The 11,080-nt window shown below is 47.1% G+C and overlaps 1 long non-coding RNA gene across 2 annotated transcripts; it reads right to left on the bottom strand.

The window, feature by feature from the left end:
- Positions 1-2,867: 2,867 nt before the first annotated feature.
- On the bottom strand, positions 2,868-11,057 carry LOC120096258 (uncharacterized). 2 transcript variants are annotated; one of them, NR_190606.1, is made up of 5 exons: positions 10,805-11,057; positions 9,051-9,242; positions 8,370-8,527; positions 8,049-8,212; positions 2,868-7,417 (listed from the first exon to the last, which is right to left on the bottom strand). It is a non-coding gene; the product is annotated as an uncharacterized LOC120096258 (long non-coding RNA). The 2 variants fall into 2 exon arrangements; NR_190605.1 differs by lacking the exon at positions 8,049-8,212.
- Positions 11,058-11,080: the final 23 nt, after the last annotated feature.

The following is an 11,080-nucleotide window of genomic DNA, read 5'->3' as shown; positions in this document are numbered from 1 at the left end:
TACCACAGCACAGGCCTGCCATCACAGCACTCCTAGGGTCAGACGGCAGACGGAGACAAAATTGTCCAGGGAGACTGGAGCATGCAGCGCGACGGAAACAAGTGACCCTGACCTCTATGTGATGGGAAGAGAAAACCAACTCTGGAGGGCTGTCCTCTGACGTCCACACACACAATGTTACATGTGCAGGCTCATGCTCACAAACACCCCATATTTTGCACATTCACACTAATAATCAATTAAATTTTTAATGGTACTTAATGGGTAATTTTCTTTCATATCCTTTCTGTGGTTCGGTGTAGTAGTGCGTGCAATCGAAGCACTGAGGAAGTGCTAAAGCAGGAGAGAGAATTCCGTAACCATCAGCCCAAGGTACACAGCAAGTTTCTAAGACCAAAACCAAAACTATAGCAAAATCAAACCCACCAACTACGAACATGACTAAAATTTTAAAATCCAGATGTGACAGCTTGTAGCAAAAATCCAAGCACTCTGGAGGTTCCAGGTCACCCTGGGCTACATAGTGAGTTCCTGGCTGTCCTTAGTTACAGAGTAAGACCTTTTTCAAAAATACAGGGGGCTTGGGAGATGGCTCAGTAGTTAAAAGTACTGGCAGCTGTTCCAGAGGACCTAGGTTCGATTCCCCAGCATCTATACAGTAACTCACAGCCATCTGGAACTATGGTTCCTGGGGATCTGACGCCCCCTTTCTGGCCTGCAAGGGAACTAGGTGTGCACTTGGTATAGACTTGCACCTATACGCATAAAATCAAAGAATAAAAGTAAATGTTCAAAGATAGGACTTTGGAGCTGGAAAGGTGGCTCAGCAGTTAAAGAGGGACACTTGCTACCCTTGCAGAGGGCCTAGACTCAATCCCCAGCATCCACATGGTGTCTCACAACCACCCATAACTCCAGGTCTAAGGCATCCAACAGACACACATGTGGTGCGCACACACGCAAATGCAGGCAAAGCATTCACACACATATATACCGAAAAAATGTTCTGCTCATAGTAAACCCCCACTATCAGTAGTACACAACTAATCAAAGACATATTACAAAGTCTGATAACGGGGTTGGGGATTTAGCTCAGTGGTAGAGCGCTTGCCTACCAAGCGCAAGGCCCTGGGTTCGGTCCCCAGCTCCGAAAAAAAAAAACCAAAAAAAAAAAAAAAACAAAACAAAACCAAAGTCTGATAACTGCTGGGATCGTGACTCAGAGCTATCGAGTTTCCCAGCATGAACAAGGTCCTGGTTTCATCATTGGCATCAAAGTACACACAATACCTACATACATGCGTGTGTGTGTTTGTGTGTGTGTAGAAAGAAAAGGGTATGACAGCTTATTGAGAAATACTCATTTGTTTGTTTGAGACAGGGTCTCTAGACCAGGCTGGCCTTGAACTTACAGAGACACCACCTGCCTGTGCCTCCCACATGAGAAATGCTCTTTTTGTTGTTAAGGTTTTATTGTGTGTTTGTGCATGATATGTGTGCATGTGGGGGGGGTGCTTATGCCACATGGCTTGCATGTGGAGGTCAGAGGGTAGATTACCTCAGGAGTTGCTTCATCCTTCTCTGTATGGTTTCTGGGGATTGAATTCAGATCACCAGATTTGCAAAGCAAGAGCCATCTCTCTAGCCTGAGAAATGCATTCTTTAACAGGCTAAACTGGATTCAGCACAGTTCTTATGGTGAGTACCTGGGTCTCTGGAGAGATTATTAGGGACCGTTTAGTATAACTGTGTCAGAAATTTCACTTACAAATGTCATCCTTGAGACGTTCTCTCTTAAATATGGGGACGAATGGAAGCATCATGGATAGAGCAATGTCACAGGAACTGTTTAACCCCTTCGCAAGTCACAACTTTCAAATGGCACTGCAAAGCCATCTCTTCCAGTGGATTGGAAGCAGATGGATGCTTGACTTGGAAAGGGACGTACTGAATGTGCTTCCTGTCAAGTGGGTATGAATTTGTTCCTGGTTGGGGTGTGGCGATGAAGTCTCATTTCAGAAAAGGGATATCTATCTGGACACTGGAGATCTGAAAATTGCTTCCTCCACCAGAACTGCTGATTTAATTACTTGGGCTTCTTGAGATAGCCCAAGGCACAACAAGACCTTCAGCAAGTCTCAGGTTAACTCAACTCACTAGCCTGCTCCCAGATCAACACCATATCCAAGCCTATCCAGGAAGCCAGTGTCCTGGCTAAGGTTACAGAGCAGCCCTAACCCCTGTAGGGACCAACCCTCCAGTGAGAAAGAACAGAGTCAGAGCCTTTCCAGGAAAAGCACACAGGGTCCCGGGAAGAAGTGCTAGCCTCCAAGAGAAAATACAGTTTGGAGTTAAAATGAGAGATGCCAAAGTGAAGCCACCTGTGTTAAAGGTAGACTTTTTATTTTTTAAAGACAGCGTCATACTATGAAGCCCTGGCTGTCCTGGAACTATGTAGACCAGGCTGGCCTCGAACTCACAGAGATCTACCTCACGAAGTAATCTTTAGTTAAATCCTTGACCCTCTGACCCAGGGTAATATAGCTACATTTCTCTCTCCTTGTCTGTGTAGAAGAATACATGATATATTTACATGTGGATGTGTTATGTGCCTATGTATACATGATATGTTTGTGTATGTGTATGATGTGTATGAGATGTAAGCATCTGCTCCCACAGATGTATGCCACAGTGTGTGTGTGTGTGTGTGTGTGTGTGTGTGTGTGTGTGTGAGGGTAACTTGGATATCAGCCTTCTCCTTCTCCCTTGTTTGAAGCCAGGTCTCTTTGCTTCTCTTTGCTGTTTCTCCTATACTATTGTGCCAGAGAAATGTTAGTGAACCCCAAGAAAACAGACAGGAGCCGATCTGATGCTACTCATGGCAGAGTCTTTATTCTATTTGGTCTAGCCCGTGCCCCTTCATGCACCACCAACATGCAGGACGGTTTTGGGGTGGGGAAGCCCCAAATGTCTATGGGGCAAGGCTTTATAGTAAGCAGCAAGCAGGGAGTACATGTGCAAGCATCTAATTGGAGAGCTACTGTGGCCTTTAACGTAATTGGCTGGTGCTGGGAGTCATATCATAAACTAAACTTCTGTTCTCCTCTGCATTGGTGGTTATTAGGTAAGAGGTGGGCTTGTAACCTGGGGGTGCAGGTTTTGTTGGGGGAATAACCTGAAGATGCTGGTCTTGTTGAGGGTGTAACCTGGAAATTCTGTCTTGCTGAGGATTAGCCCGGGGAGGTGGGAGGTGCAACTTAGAAACTAATGTTAGGTACCAGCCTGTTAGTTTACCTGAGTTCAAACGTAGGTCAGGTTCTCTAGAATGGAGTCTGAATTTAAAAGATTTGGCATCTCAATACTACTGTAGTTTAAAAAAAAAAAAACATAATGTGTGGGCTGGAGAGATGGCTCAGTGGTTAAGAGCACTGACTGCTCTTCCAGAGGTCCTGAGTTCAATTCCCAGCAACCACATGGTGGCTCACAACCATCTGTGATGGGATCCGATGCCCTCTTCTGGTGTGTCTGAAGACAGCTACAGTGTACACATATAAATAAAATAAATAAATCTTTAAAAAATAAAACTTAATGTGTAAAGACTGAGGGAGGTAACATCGGTAATGTTACCAGGCGGGAGGCTGAAGACCTCAACAAGCCTTTTTTTCACTCGGCACATACTTAACTGAACAACGTATACATGCGACAGGCGTTACAGAGGAGCTAGCTTGAACGCGTCAGAGCAAAGTCTTCAGTAAGCTGTAGCCAGCATCATCCTTACCTTCGTCAGGAAATGAACTCGGTTTTCAGTTGACAGGCACAGAAGCGCATTTTCAGCCTCATCTCCAACCACGTTCCTCCTCTCCCCTCCTCAGCTTCCGGTACCTCCTGGTACCTCCTCTCTCCTCCCAAGCGAGGCTTTCCTAGCTCTGGATCCTTAAGCTCATTACTTTCCTCACCTAGAATTCTTTCCCGGTCCACAGCCTGGTGAATGCCCCCAAAATGGCCACTGGATGCCTTACTTCAAGAGCACCCACCCGCTGATCACACCTCTTCTAGAGCTTTGAGCACTGGTGTGCCTCAGAGTTCTGCCCTTTGACCCCGCTCTTAGCAAGCAGCAAGTGCCCCCTTTAGGATCGCTGTGGTTATGTGCTGGTGGTTTCTACCATGTGTCATTACATCAGCCCCTCCCCCTCCCCGTGTGCTGGTCTCCATGGGTACTGAGTGGATACAGGTAGGCACCAACTTGTGCCTTTCCTGCCAACCCAAATGCTTAGCCAGAACTAGAGAGATTCTCGGCTTGTTCTTTCCTCTCGACTCTGCATCCCGCTAGGACATAATACCTGTTGGTTCTATGTGCAGGTCCAGAATCTGCCCTAATCGTCCTGAGCCCTGGCCGAAGCCATCACCCTTTTTTCAAGGTTCTGCCGATGTCTCACTTTCTTGTTGCTTTTGGTGGTTGTGTGAGGAGAGAACAATGGCTTCAGTTTAAATGTTTTAAGTAGGGTCTCAGGTGTGGAGAGGCAGCTCTGCTGTTAAGAATACTGGCTGCTTCTCCAGAGGACCTGGAGTTCCAGCACCCATATGGTGGCTCACAACCGTACAACTGTCTGTGACTCTCATTCCAGGGGATCAGACACCCTCTTCTAGCCTCCATAAAAACTAAGCATACACAGACATCCATGCAGGAAAATTATCCACAAGCATAAAACAGCAATAAATCTCTTTTAAAAGTTAAAACAGACTGGGTGTTAGTGGTGACACATGCCTTTGATCCCAGCACTCGGGAGGCAGAGAGGCAGGCAGCTCTCTGAGTTTGAGACCAGCCTGGTCTACAGAGTGAGTTTCAGGGCAGCCAAGGCTACACAGAGAAACCCTGTGTGAGGGAAACAAATTAAGCAGGGTTTCACCCAGTAGCCTATATGAGCTGTCCTGGAATTTACAACCTCACCCCTGCCTCTCGGGTTTGGATATTAAAATAGGCATCGGCCACTATGCCCAGCTTCTCACAGTAGTCGGAGCAGTGAGACAGAGAAAACACGCATGGATGTAGGGTGTGGGTACCCACACATGTGCCTCCAGAGCACAGAGGAGGGGGTCAGGTCTCCTGCCCTGCACTCAATACTTTCTTCTCCTCAGACAGAGGCTCCAGTTCTGTGGTTCTCACCCTGTGGATGGCGACCCCTCTAGCAACCCTTCTATCTCCAAAAATATTTACATGATGATTCATAACAGTAGCAAATTACAATTATGAAGCAACAAAAATATTTCTTATGGCTGGGGGTCACCACAACATGGGGAACTGCATTAAAGGGCTGTTGCAGCATTGGGAACGTTGAGAACCACCGCTCCACCTGAACCTGAAGGTTGCTATTTTGCAGGCTGGATAAGCCAGTGAGTAACTGCCCACCCACCACCGTCCTCAGCTTATGGCTGTCCTCCCCTCCCCCGACCTCCACACAGTGGAGTTACACGACACACAGCTATGCCCAGCTTTTTACATGGGTGCTAGGGATTTGAACTCAGGTCTCATGCTTATGAGACAAACACTTACCTACTACTAAGCCATTCGCCCATGCCCAGAGCAATTTTTTTGAACTTTCCTCATGCTGTGTCCATCTCTTTCCTCCCCTATTTAAAGGTGGAAAGACAAAATGGACTCCTGCAGGTTGTCCTCTGATCTACACAAGCTACACACATATACACACACACATACACACACACTTTCACATACACACACTCACACACATATACACACACATGCATGCACATACACACACTCTTTCACATACACACACTCACACACACTTACACACAAATAAATGCTTTTCTTTCTTTAATTTATTTTATGTATGTAAGTGCTGGTTGGCTTGCACATATGTCTTTGTACCCAAATGCACGCCTGGTACCCAAAGAGGGCACTGGATTGCCTGGAACTGGAGTTATGGATGGATGGCTCTGAGCCACCATGTGGGTCCTAGTAACTGAACCTAGGCACCCTATAGGAGCAACGAGTGCTCTTAACCACTGAGCAGTCTCTCCAGCTCCTAATAGATGTTATTAATTTTTTTTTAGAAAGCAAAGTACAGTGGACGGCCTTCACCCAGCACCTGTGAGCCCTGGCTTCTGGCAGGAAACTCCATCCTAACCAGCTTGACCCTTCACCTCTTGGGCCACACTCACTGGGCTTAGCCACAAGACTTCCTGGATCTTCCTAAGTTTTGCCAGAGGCAATGTCTTTAACCGTTTCCTTGTCTCTACCAGAGTATTCCCACAGCTGCCTCACTCAGCCACATTTTATCTCCACTCTAGTCTCAGTTTCTATCAAGCTTGTGACCCCAAACCCCAGAGCAACCTCCAGTCCTGTACAAGGTGCCCCCTCTGTGCTCAGTCTCTGAGCTATTCTTACCTGACCCCTCTCAGGCAGTGGAAATAGAAAACCCACTTTGCAGGTTAGGTAATAGGTCTGCGGTGCTGTACCGCCCTGATGCATTCTGGGTAGTTCTGGGTCCTTGCTTTGTCTCAGGAAGATCCTTGTTCTCTAGCCCCTTCCAGGTCTAGTCACAGGCAGAGTAAGGAATAGAAAAGGTTAGATTAGGAGGCCTAACGTGTATGTGGACATCAGCACACAGCATGCAGGAATCCATTCTTCTCACTGCATAAGTCCCGGTGAAGAAACTCACCTTGGCAGTGGGCACCTTTAATCGCTGAGCCATCTTACTGGCCCTGTCTTTGTTTTTTAAATGCCATATTATCTTATATCCATCGATATAACTAGGTAAAGACCATGATAGGCAGCCAAGTCATCTCGTTTTATCCTTAGCTGCCACTTCCAGGAAAGTATTTGAAATCTTTCTGGGCTGAGGGGTGGCGGCGCGCCAGGGACAAAAAGGACACTGGCATCCCTTTTGCCCTCTCTTTCACCCCACTCCACCCTTTCCCCTTCATTGTTCACCAGGGAAAGCAAGAACTTCATTCAGCTGGCGACATTCTTCCTGTTCTTAACATGACTTGCTGGTGACTGGTCACTTTTCTAAGAGTGGAGGCAGCCTCTAGAGGGCTTAGTCACCAGGGTGCGGGTCACCCTCTCTGGTCTCCATTTCTTACTCTTTATCAACTCTGAGTGCTGTGGGAAGGCGCGGCTGCTCCAGGAGGCTGAAAAACAACAATTCCTCCTTTACGGGACACAAGAGGATGGAGTGAAACACAAAGCACCCATCGCCAGTGCGGCACGCGGGATGGAGGCACCCGCTGGCCAGTAGCTGCTTCTGGTCCTTTGCAGGCGCTGGTTGGTCCCAGGACTGCGGTTCTCAGTATGCCCGTGCTTGGAGAGACCCGTTGTTCCCATTCCTACTCGAAGCCATCAGAAGGAAACGCTGGCCTTCTAGAGTCACCTTGTGGAAAAAGACCAAGCAGCTTCCTGTTGGAGGACCCCAAATGATTTTAGGGGGGATAAAAAAAAACATTTGTTATAAAAAAAAAAACAAACAAACCAGTAGAGCCATTCTAAATACAAATGGTTCAGTCTTTTTTCCTTTTTTTTTTTTTTTTTTTTCTTCTCGAGACAGGGTTTCTCTGTGTAGTTCTCCATGTCTGGAAATCAAGAGATCCCCCTGCCTCTGCATCCAAGTGCTGAGCCTAAAGGCATGTGCTACCCCACGTGACCAGACTGCTCAATCTTGTGTCTTTCTGCTCTCTATATTCACCCTACCCCCCCCAATCCCGAACTGAAGCTTCCTGCCGTACCCCGCTCCCCAGCTGTTCACCCAACACTTCTCCTCACTAATACAGCAGTGATATTTCCGGTACACTCAATGACATGTTCGAAATACAAAAACAGACCTCCTAAAAGTTGAGCTGGTATAAGCTCTAGTTTATTCTTGTATTTTTTTTCTAGTTTTTTTTTATTTTAACTAACTTGAGAATCTTACGTGATTTAAAAAAAAGCAGAGATTTAAAAAGCAGAGATTATCTTCCCCTCTAAACACTCTAAGACAGCCCTTCTGCCTTCATGTTCATTTTACAGGAGCAGCATGTGGTGTTTCACGCACATGTGTGTGTGCAGCACATGCATGCCTCATAAGCCAGAAGTCCTCACGCCGGATCCTCTGGAACTGGGGCTGCAGTTGTGAGCCCCGGCGTGCGTGTGCTGGGAAGTGAACCTTGGGGTTCCGGAAGAGCAGCTGACTTCTTAACTACTGAGTCATCTCCAGCCCTGGGAAGAAACACTGTTCAACAAAACTACCAACCAGAGAGCCAGCTTCTGCTGTCAGAAGCCTCTTAGACACTAGCTAAGAGTCACAATAAGCCAGTGCTTAGCTAGGCACGACCTCTTCTCGGGTCTCCCCGTTCATATTCAAATAGCAACATACCAGCTCGAAGCTCCCCGCCGTGGTTCTCTGCAGGACTTTTCCTGGGTGAAAGTGTCTGACCCTGAGAAGACTAGGTGACTCAGCACATTGAAATGGCCGAGCTCGGGTTCAGCTGGGGGGTGGGGTGGGGAGGCCTTCCTCCCCTATTACAAGATCTGCTGAGAAAATAACAAAAAGGGATTTTTTCCCCCTAAGTTTGAAAGGTCAAAGAATCTAACACGTGACTCTCTAACCATAGAGAAAGCTAGTAAGAATTAGGGCTCTCATAAACACCATTCTTTCAGATGCCTAAAAGATGGCCGTGCTTAACTACGTATTAGCATTTAAATTGCCACAGTAGGACCTGGGAAAATACTCCAGGATGCAAAGCAGGTGGGAAGGCCGCTGTGGTCCGCTCCTCTTCTCTCCTATTGTTTGGGCGGTACCGGTATATCCCCCCCCCCGCCCCCTCCGCAGACCTGCAGACCACGGGGAAATTGCTGAGAATGCTTTCTCCCGAAAAATGCTGAGGAGGCCTCCTTGTGGAGCGCCAGCCCTTTGAGTGGAGTGTGGACCGACCCTCGGTGCTCAATCCTTGCTGACTATCAAAGCCACGGGGGCAGCTTTTGGAAGGGCACATTTATCATTCCTAGTTCTGATTCAGGGGCTTTGAGGTGGAGACCTGCAGTCTAAAACACTCACCAGGTGATTCCAGCACACGTCGGGTAGGATTTGACTGGCTAGGAACCAGCCTTTTCAAGGCCTTGCAAACCAGAGCAAATATCAACGATATTCTCCACGGCCTTAACTCTTAGGATCCCCAGTGATGGTTGATGGAACAACTCACTGGGTACAGGTGCTTGCTGCCAGGCCTGAAGAAAGGCAGTTCAGTCCCTGAGGGGGGAGAGGACGAACTCCATAGATTGTCCTCTAACCTTCATATATGCACACACACCCCCAATATATACACAGACACACCTACAAAACAGACAACGTAAAAAATTGTCTTGATTTTTTTTTTAAACAGGGTTTCTCTGAGTCCCCGGCTGTCCTGGAACTCACTCTGTAGACCAGGTTGGCCTTAAACTCCCAGCTCCACCTGCCTCTGCCTCCCGAGTGCTGGAGTAAAGGCCTGCACCGTGATCTCCTGGCTTTGTCTCTTTGAGTTTGCTTGTTGTTGTTTGGTGTGTGTGTGTGTGTGTGTGTGTGTGTGTGTGTCTGTCTGTCCGTCTTTTTGTGTCTGTATATTTGGTTTTGAGACATAGTCTCACTGTGTAGCCTTTTGGCTGTCTGGAACACACCAAGGTTAGCGTCTAACTCGTAAAAATCCACTTGCCTCTGTCCCCTAAAGGCTGTGATTAAAGGTTTACACCGACATGCCTAGCGCTCTCTCTCTCTCTCTCTCTCTCTCTCTCATATATATATATATATATATATATATATATATATATTTAAGGGCAGGCCAGGCATAGTGCCTTAGGTCTTTAATCCCAGCACTCCGGAAGCAGAGGAAAGCGGATATTTGAGTTACAGGACAGCATAGCATATTTCAGGCCCACCAGGGCACACAACTGAGACTCTACATTAAAAAAAATACAGGGCTGGGGATTTAGCTCAGTGGGCTGGGGATTTAGCTCAGTGGTAGAGCGCTTACCTAGGAAGCGCAAGGCCCTGGGTTCGGTCCCCAGCTCCGAAAAAAAGAACCAAAAAAAAAAAAAAATACAGACTGGGGACCCTTGGAGAGATGTGAGTACCCTTTTCTGGCTGCTAATATAATATAATATAATATAATATAATATAATTTCAGCCTCCAGAGGCATTGCAATCATGTGCACAAACTCACAGACACAAACAGACACAAACACATGCATGTAATTTTAAAAAATATTTAATAAAACAAAACAAAAAATCCCCCATGAAATCCTAACATTAAGGTTATTGTAGAATATGACCTTGCCTTTCCAGTTCCCTGTTTTAGCTGTGGGCCACACATATTTCTGTGCCTGTGACAGACGCCTTAGCCAGACCTGTGTTTGCTAACTTCCTTCATTCAGTTCACTCCTGTGATCCTCTCAGAAGCCCAACCCCTACAAGAAGCTACTATTCTCCCTGTCAGACATAAGGATCCAGAGGCTGAGAGAAGTGTCCAGGAGGGAAAACAGAATGAGGAGGCCTGGTGCTCACCTGCTGACTCTGGGCAGCCTTTTAGGAAAAGCCGTTTGGGGCAGGGGAGGCAGTACTTACCTAGCATCCCTGAGGCCCTGGCTTAGATCCTTGGCACTAAATAAACCAGGCATGGTGGCACATGTCTGAGTTCCAGCACTTGGGAGGCAGACAGAAGGGTCACGAATTCAAGGTCATCCCCAGCCATATTGCCAGTTCAAGGCCAACCTGGGATACAGAAGACCTTGTCTCAATAACAAATAATAAATTCAATTAAAAAAAAAAAACCTTACCAACAACAGAAAAACCTTCACGGTCTTCATACAAATAACTCGGCACACTGGACAGCCTGTCAGGTGCAGGCAGATGGCTCCAGACTTTAGTTTTGCCCTGAGCTTCACAGGGCAGTGGAGGGGCAAGGGGCATTTTCTTGGATTTGCTTGATTAGGTATCCCGTCGTCCCCCGGAGCGCTCTCTAGGCTAGAGCTTCGCATCTCCACCTCAGATTCAGAAACTGTTGACTTGAGTTACAGCTCAGAGGAACCCAGGTGAGAGTGGCAGTCTAGGGC

This window comes from Rattus norvegicus, chromosome 13 (genome assembly GCF_021556685.1).
Source record: "Rattus norvegicus strain SHRSP/BbbUtx chromosome 13, alternate assembly SHRSP_T2T, whole genome shotgun sequence".
Classification (NCBI taxonomy): Eukaryota; Metazoa; Chordata; class Mammalia; order Rodentia; family Muridae; genus Rattus; species Rattus norvegicus.
The sequence above is the reverse complement of the archived record's forward strand: the minus strand, read 5'-3'. Positions and strand labels throughout refer to the sequence as shown.